We start from the raw sequence: 8101 nt of genomic DNA, 5'->3' as shown, positions 1-8101 counted from the left end.
GTAGTGTTTGAACCAGTAATCCAACAACAACTGTCAACACACAGAAGGCCAGGTTCAAGGCATTCTCCTGGGCCACACTTCTAGGTATTGAGTGAAGGCATTGTCATGTCCTCTCAAGAATTCCAGAGATGGAAGAGGCGGGTAGACTCTAATTCACAAGGATAAAACCCAATTCAGAGAAGGACATTTTAGGAAACCAATCCCATGTCATTTCAATAAGGAATGATAATAAAAAATATCATTCTTTCCTTTTCGCCCAGTGAATACCTTTGGTTTTGAGAGGGCCAGATTGTTTTCCTCTGAATTTATATTGTTGTTGTTGCTGTTCTGCCTGCCTATCATCCATCATCCATTTTTGACAGAGTATTCATGGATGCTTTAGTTGCATGTACGTCCTAGTGCTCCTCCTAATATATGCCACAACTCCTGAACACTATTAAGCAGTTCACATTTCTGTAACCCTCAGCTTGGTTCTCAAATCCTGAGTTACTCCTGGTGGGTCTCCATTGCTGACTTCTTCCCCTTCAGTTTTCACTTCCTTTACTAAGGGCCAAGGTATTTCTCCAGAGGCACATATTCTGGGAAGCCATATGATATTTCCCTTTGTCTGCTTGCATTTTCCATGTCCCATCGGCCAGGCATGGGGCATTCATGTCCCAATCATACTCTTCGACAGCTTAGGAATACTGTGGTGCCGAAATGGACCCAAACTTCCTGATCCACTAGACCTTGCCAGGGCATGCTGCTCACTTCAAAGGTCTGCTGGAATGGGCCTTGCAAGTCGTCAGTATAGGCAGTCTCATTCCTTTTGACTAAAGAGACTTGATCAACATGTCTATACCCGTTACCACAACAAGTACAGTTAAATAATGATGACAACGGGTGCAGTCCAGGCCTCCTCTTTAAGTGTTAGCTCTGATGCAGAATATCACTCTCCTCAAAGACTTTGCAAAGGTTTTTAAGTGAAAGCCAGGTAGACATAGGCCTAATCCCTTAGCCACGTGTTTCAGAATACTAGGAGACGAGGCCACAGTCGGCACCATATATCGATGCCCTCATTTTATTCCTCGAAAAGGGACTTTCCATCCCTTAGTCATCACCTAACAAAGGAAAAAGGCGCTGAGAAAGGACGCTATCACCCACAGGATGACAAAACCCACGGAGAGCTGCTCATACCCGCGAGGCCTCACTGTTTCTTTAGATCTCTAGAAATTGTAGTGGAAATAGGACACCTTGCTGTCTCTGAGAATATGTTGCCCTAAAGGAAGGTATACTGAACGTCATTTTCTTTCTTCTTTACCTCTAGAAATTGGAAGTGGGACATAACCGCTTAGGACAACCTGATTTATTGATCAGGTTCAGAGGGCTTTTGTTCTGACTTTCTTGGGGCTTCCTACCTAAAGCCATAAGACACCAAGGTAATGGGAGAGGGGCAGCTGCTTCAGTGAAGCCAGGATCTTTGATGTCACAAAGCTTTGAGGTCCTAGCAACCACTCCTCATCAACCAACGCCTAATCACTACACTGGCTGGAGTAGTCATGGATGGTAAAAGAAAACCCCAAGCTGTCCCAAACTACTGGAGCCGCCTGGGTATCTCACCAAGGCAGTTTGAGAACCGAGTCGGTGTTACCTATTCCATGACCCAATTCGTAGTGTTCGGTTGTGAGTGTCAGGACCAATTCTACGTACTCTGGAGAAAGGGAAGCATCCCTCATTCATCTTATCCATGACAGGCCAAGAAACAATCAGACTGGAAGTACATCCACAAGGGAGCAAATCCTAGCCATGCACAAGGATGAGGCCCTCCCACCAAATCTCGGAGCTCCTGAACAGGAAAAGGGACACACAAAATAACTCAATGTTAACCCCCGCACCCGTGCCAAGACATGTCTGGATTCTTTCACAGCGAGGACACGAGTACCTCGAGCGTCTCCAGAAACGTTGCCAACAAGGCCTCCCAATCTTCAAAATGACCATGCATCTGAGGCAGTCTCTACACCCTAGAACCTTAGGTCCATCATGGACTCATGTACTTGGAGTGCACAGGATCCAACGGAGAGTATGTTGGAATGCACCCAAGGCCCAAGTGAAGCCATCTGAAACTCTTCCGTGCCCATTTCTGGAAGATACTTGTATGTCTATAGGATAATTGAAGAGGATTCGAATGTGGGAGAACCTGGATCACTCCCTCAGGGTGGAGCAGCTACCCTCTGTGGAACTGCATGGAGATGTGGTAGCACAAGCCTATCTTCACCCTCTCATTACCATCCTCCAAATGGTTTCATGCGATAAGCAAACAGTGCCTCTTTTGTAAGACAGGCATGTTCCAATGGAGCCGCGAAAGGATGCACAAAGTGTCAACAAGGGTTCAGTACAGTGCAACAGACAGTGGATGCTGCAGGTTGGTGAGGAGATCCAGGAAGACAAAGAACAAGAGAATGAACTAGGGAGCTCCGAGCGAAGGTCGGGCATTTTAGGAGGTGGGATATTCTTTGAACCTGGCTGCCCTCAATAGGAAATTTGGTCCAAATTCAATAAAATATCTTCAGGCCCCAGTCAATTATTGTGCACTGCTTTTGTCTATGTTATCTTGCCCAACGATGCACAGGCACATTGGACAGAGAGGCAGAAAGATCCCAATCAGGGTGTGGGGCTAGAGAGGAAGATGCTTTCTTGCACCTGAGCAGAGAACCTGAGACAAGAGTCAATGGCAGGACCCTGGAATCTTCACCTCAACAGAATGCAGGCCTGCAGAATTCTGTGTATATAGAAGAACATGTGATTAATGCTTTCTTCTCATCCCCTGTGGGAGGGTCTGTACTCCTTGGACTAAGCATCTTGGACTGAGGAATGCAGTCCTCCAACTTTTCCTTGGTTGGGATTTCGTGTTCCAGGGTAGGCAGACAATATCCTCACCTACCTGTGTTGGCCAGTAGCTCTATCTTGATGCTGCTGGTGTGAGAGAACAAAATTTTTGATGTTCACATGAGACACCTCCACGAACACTGCCTTTCACAGATGCACTCTCAGGACTCACCATCTTCCCACTGCATCTCCTGGTATTGTGTCTGATAATTGTCTCCAGGCTGTCTGCACCTGGTCTCTGGTTGGTGTCCTATGCAGGAAAAAGACGTGTTCTTTAGATTCGATGTCTGCCAAGACTGCTAATATGAAAACACTAGCCGTCAATACTTGTGTTGTCAAGAACTCGTACACTTCAGACCCTCTAAGTTCATAGGCAAGAGCACTGGGAAACATGTTCCTTGTGGGTTCACAGTGTGCCCTGCCTCCTTTGCCTTTGTCCTCTGTATGGCCTCACGGCCCTCTAATCCACAAAACAACCAAATATCCCCTGAGCCAATGTCTCCAACCTTCTTCCATCATCTCTACCACTTCCTTTCTCTTTCACTATGGACTTTACCTTGTAGGCTGCAGGTCAATTTCCACGCCACTGCAGTTGTTGTGGTCATCTTCCTGTTGCCTTCATGGCTGAAGACAACCATGAAGTTTTTAGACACTACTACCATTACACTTCATCCATGTCACTGAAAAATCGTCCTGAGACAAAAGCAAGAATGAATTTTTCCACTTGTCTCATATGGCTGTGTTGCGGAGAGCCATAGGCTTCATCAATCTATCATTCTCAGAAAGACAACAAAGAGACGATTTCACTCCCTCATGAAAGTCAAGAAACATATGAAGAAGCAAGGGTATTGGGACAAACAGTACGACTCTTATGCAGAACTAAAATGGTGGTGTTTGTTGGAAGGCAGTTTGTGAGAACACGTGTTTCTCGAAGAGGACAAGAGATAACATTCCTTGCAGGAGATTTTCCTGAAACTGATGGAATGTGAGTTTTCAAGCCATGTCAAATTGAATTGCTACCCATTAGAGACCAAATTCCTATCAATCGTATTTTAATAAGTGTTGTGTGAAACACACACAGACTACACACACATTAACACATGCATATGCACACACATGAACACACAAAAGGATAAGACATGCAAAAGGTGGGGAGGAAGGGAGGAATCGTACTAATGAAGAAAATCCAAAGAAAATACCATACAGGGGAAAGGCAAATAGAATCCAAGTGAGAAGCCAACCTAAATGAGAAAGTTAGGTACTACCTATCAATAATTCATTCAGTATTAGGACTAAAGTCTTCTGTCAATACAAACAATTTATAGGAGTGGTTGAAATTCAAAAACAAACAAAAAAAGCTAGAAAAAAAACATAAGAAAAAAAACAAATATTAAACAAGCTCGACCTTATGTTGACCGTAGGAGATTTACTTAGACTATAAAGATACTCATAGCTTTCAAGTAAGGAAATTGGGAAGACGTAGGTTATGCTCTTGCCAAGGAGAAGAGAGCCAAAGTGTTTGTGCCTAAGTAGGCGAGAGTGATTTTATGCCTTTGAGAGACAAAAGATAAGCGGAAGGTGTTTTGTCTTGATGGAGCATCCAAACCACAGAAACCTAGAAGAATTGACAACATATACACCACGAACAAGGGTGTATCTAACGTTGGAAGCCTATAAACAGAGAATGAGGGAAATGGCGACTTTAATCCAATACTGTTGAGAACTATGATATTCACGTTAAGCACAGGAACAATCCTCCGAATAGGAAGGTGCTAAGGAATAACAGACGTCCACATGGGCTCTCGAGACCACCTGAACTTTGGGCATCCATGAGTAAGATTGCGTCTCTGAGGACAATAAGATATGTTCTTCCCAGCAGCAGACCTAAATTTGTCTATCGCAGGTCATGAGCTCGAGTCCAAATCCAGTCGTAATTGATGGAAGAGAAGTCAAAACCTATCCTGTGCACTTATGATCACGAAGGTATGAAAACTGGAAGATATCACTTTCAAATTGGAAATAAAGCCAGACACTAAAAGTTGCAAACACAACACACTCACGAACTAGAAATGAATGCAAGAAAGATAATCCAAAGCAAAAGCAGAAAGAGCCATGAACAAAGGAATGTCAAGAAACTTAGAGGATGATGCCAAAACATTTTTGGGGAAACCATATAGGGTTAAATGCATGCATTTCCAAAATTTAAAAACACCGATAAAGAAACCCACCTAACTGGATGACTGAAGGAACAAGATGAAAAAAATCGAACTCCAAAATTAACAGAAAAATTGAAAACATACATGTGATTATCAAAATTAAGGAAATACAAGCAAACCAATAGAAAAAAAATCAGGAAATCTCACACTTCAGTTTTGAAAATGAAAAAACCACAGAAGACTTTACTGGGATAAAACAGGGAGACAAGCACACAGCTGCAAGTATGAAACCACATGACAACTGGTAGCAAGGAAAATAGAATAACCTAAGAGGCACATCCACACATTTATGCTAGCAATCCCAGAAGAGAGAGAAAAGGGTAAATTCCCAGAAACATAGAAACTCCCAAGATTATGTCAGGAAACCTAAAAATACTCAACACTCTAGTATTGACTGAAGCGTTTGAAGCAGTAATCCAACACCTGCCAACACACAGAAGGACAGATCCAAGTCATTTTCCTGGGCCACTCTTCTAGGTATTTAGTGAAGGCGTTGTCATTTCCTCTCATAGATTCCAGAGATGGAAAAGGCGCGTAGACTCTAAATCACAAGTATAAGGATCCAATTCTGATAAGGACATTTTAGTAAAGCAATCCCATGTCATTTCAGTAAGGAAAGATAATAAGAAATATAATTCTTTCCTTTTCTCCCTGTGACTTACTTTGGTTTTGAGAGGGCCAGAATGTTTTCCTCTGAATTTTTGTTGTATTTGCTCTTCTGTTGAGAAAGCCTGCCTATCATCCATCATCCATTACTGACAGAGTATTCACAGATGCTAGTTATATATATGTCCTAGTTCTCCTCCTAATATATCCCACAACTCCTGAACACCCCTTAAGCAGTTCTCTTTTCTGTAACCCTCAACTTGGTTCTCAGAGTCCTGAGTCACTCCTGGCAGGTCTCCTTCTCTGAATTCTTGCCCTTCAGTTTTCCCTTCCTTTACTAAGGGCCAAGTATTCCTCCCGAGGCACATATTGTGGGAAGCCATATGATATTTCCATTGTCGGCTTGCCTTTTCCATTTCCCATCAGCCAGTCATGGGACATTCATGTCAACGCAAGGTCGAGTGGTTCATTCACTTCGATGGCTGAGGAATACTGTGGTACCGAAATGGACTCAAACTTCATGATACACTAGTCCTTGCAAGGGCATTGTGGCTCACTCCAAAGGTCGGTTCGAATGGGCCTTGAAAGCCATCAGTATAGGCCATCCCTTTCCTTCTGACTAAAGAGACTTGGTCAACATGTCTATACGCGTTACAACAACAAGTACAGTTAACTAATGATGACAACGGGTGTGGTCCAGGCCTCTTCCTTAAATGTTAGTTCTGAGCAGAATGTCACCCTCGTCGCAGACTTTGCAAAGTGCATTAAGCGAAAGCCAGGTAGATAGAGGCCTAATCCCTTAGCAGCGAGTTTCAGAGCACTAGGAGACGAGGCCCCAGACGGCACCATACATCGATGCCCTCACCTTTTCCCCCGAAAAGGGACTTTCCGTCCCTTAGTCATCACTGACCCATAGGCAAAAGACGCTGAAAAAGGATGCTCTCCTTCACAGGATGACAATCCCCACGGAGAGCTGCTCATACCCATGAGTCCTCACCGTTTCATGAGATCTCTAGAAATTGTAGTGGAACTAGGACAGTTTAACGTCTCCGCGGAAATGGTGGCCTAAATGAAGGTATACTGAATGTCATTTTATTCCTCTTTGTCTCTAGAAAGGGGAAGTGGGACATTATCCCACAAGACACCCTGAGTTCTTGTTCAGGCTCAGAGGGCTGTTGTTCTGTCCTTCCCGGGGCTTCATAGGTAAAGCCATAGGACACCAAGTTCATGGGAGAGGGGCAGCTGCTTCAGTGAATCCAGCATCTGTGATGTTACAAAACTTTGAGGTCGTAGCAACCACTCCTCATTAACCCTTGCCTGATAAGTACACTTGTCTATAGTAGTCATGAGTGGTCAAGAGGACCAGAAGCCGTCCCAAACCGCTGCAGCCAACTAGGTCTCTCACCAAGGCAGTTTGCGAAGTGAGTCGGTGTCACCTTCTCCATGGCCCATTTCATAGAGTTTGCTCGTGAATGTCAGCACCAGCCCTCTGGACTCTGGAGAAAGGCAAGCATCCCTCATTCCATCAGAGCCACTCAACGAAAGCTTAAAGTGAACCCCCGCAACCGTGCCGAAGACATGTCTGGAGTCTTCGACAGCAAGGAACGATACATCGAGCATCTCCAGATATGGTGCCAACAAGGCCTCCCAATCTTCAAAAATGACCATGCACCCAAGGCAGACTCTACAGCCTAGAACCTTAGGTCGAGGATTGACTCATGTACTTGGAGTCCACAGGAGACAACGGAGAGCATGTTGGAGGAGACCCGTAGCCCAAGTGAAGCCATCTGAAAGACTTCCGTGCCTGTTACAGGAGGACAAAATGTGTGTAGAAAAGGACGAATTGAAGAGGATTCGAATGTGGAGGAACTTTGAGCACTCCCTCAGGGTGGAGCAGCTACCCTCTGGGGAGATGTGGCAGCACAAGCCTGCAAGGAGATGTGGCAGCACAAGCCTGCCTTCACACTCTCATGACCATCCCCCAAATGGTTACATGCGATAAGCACACAGTGCCTCTTGCGGAAGATGGGCATGTTCCTTGGTTCCCCGATAGGATGCATAATGTGTCAACAAGGGGTTAGTACAGCATGACAGACAGCAGATGCTGCGAATTGGTGAGGAGATCCAGGAAAACAAAGAACAGGAGTATGAACAAGGGAGCTCTGAGTGAATGTCGGGCATTTTAGGATGGTGGGAGGTTCTCTGACCTGGCTGCCCTCCATAGGAACCTAGGTCCAATTTCAATAAAACAACCTCAGGACCCAGTCAATTATTGTTCACTGGTTTTGTCTTTGTTATCCTGTACAACTATGCACATGCTCGTATTGGACAGAGAGGCAGAGAGATCCCTTCAGAGGGTGGAACTGCAGAGGGAGAAGCTTACTTGCTCCTGAGTAGAGAACCTGAGACCAAAT

The sequence above is a fragment of the Mustela putorius genome, unplaced genomic scaffold (assembly GCF_011764305.1).
Source record: "Mustela putorius furo isolate JIRA1106 unplaced genomic scaffold, ASM1176430v1.1 tig00001094_pilon_pilon_pilon, whole genome shotgun sequence".
NCBI lineage: Eukaryota > Metazoa > Chordata > Mammalia > Carnivora > Mustelidae > Mustela > Mustela putorius.
The sequence above is the reverse complement of the archived record's forward strand: the minus strand, read 5'-3'. Positions refer to the sequence as shown.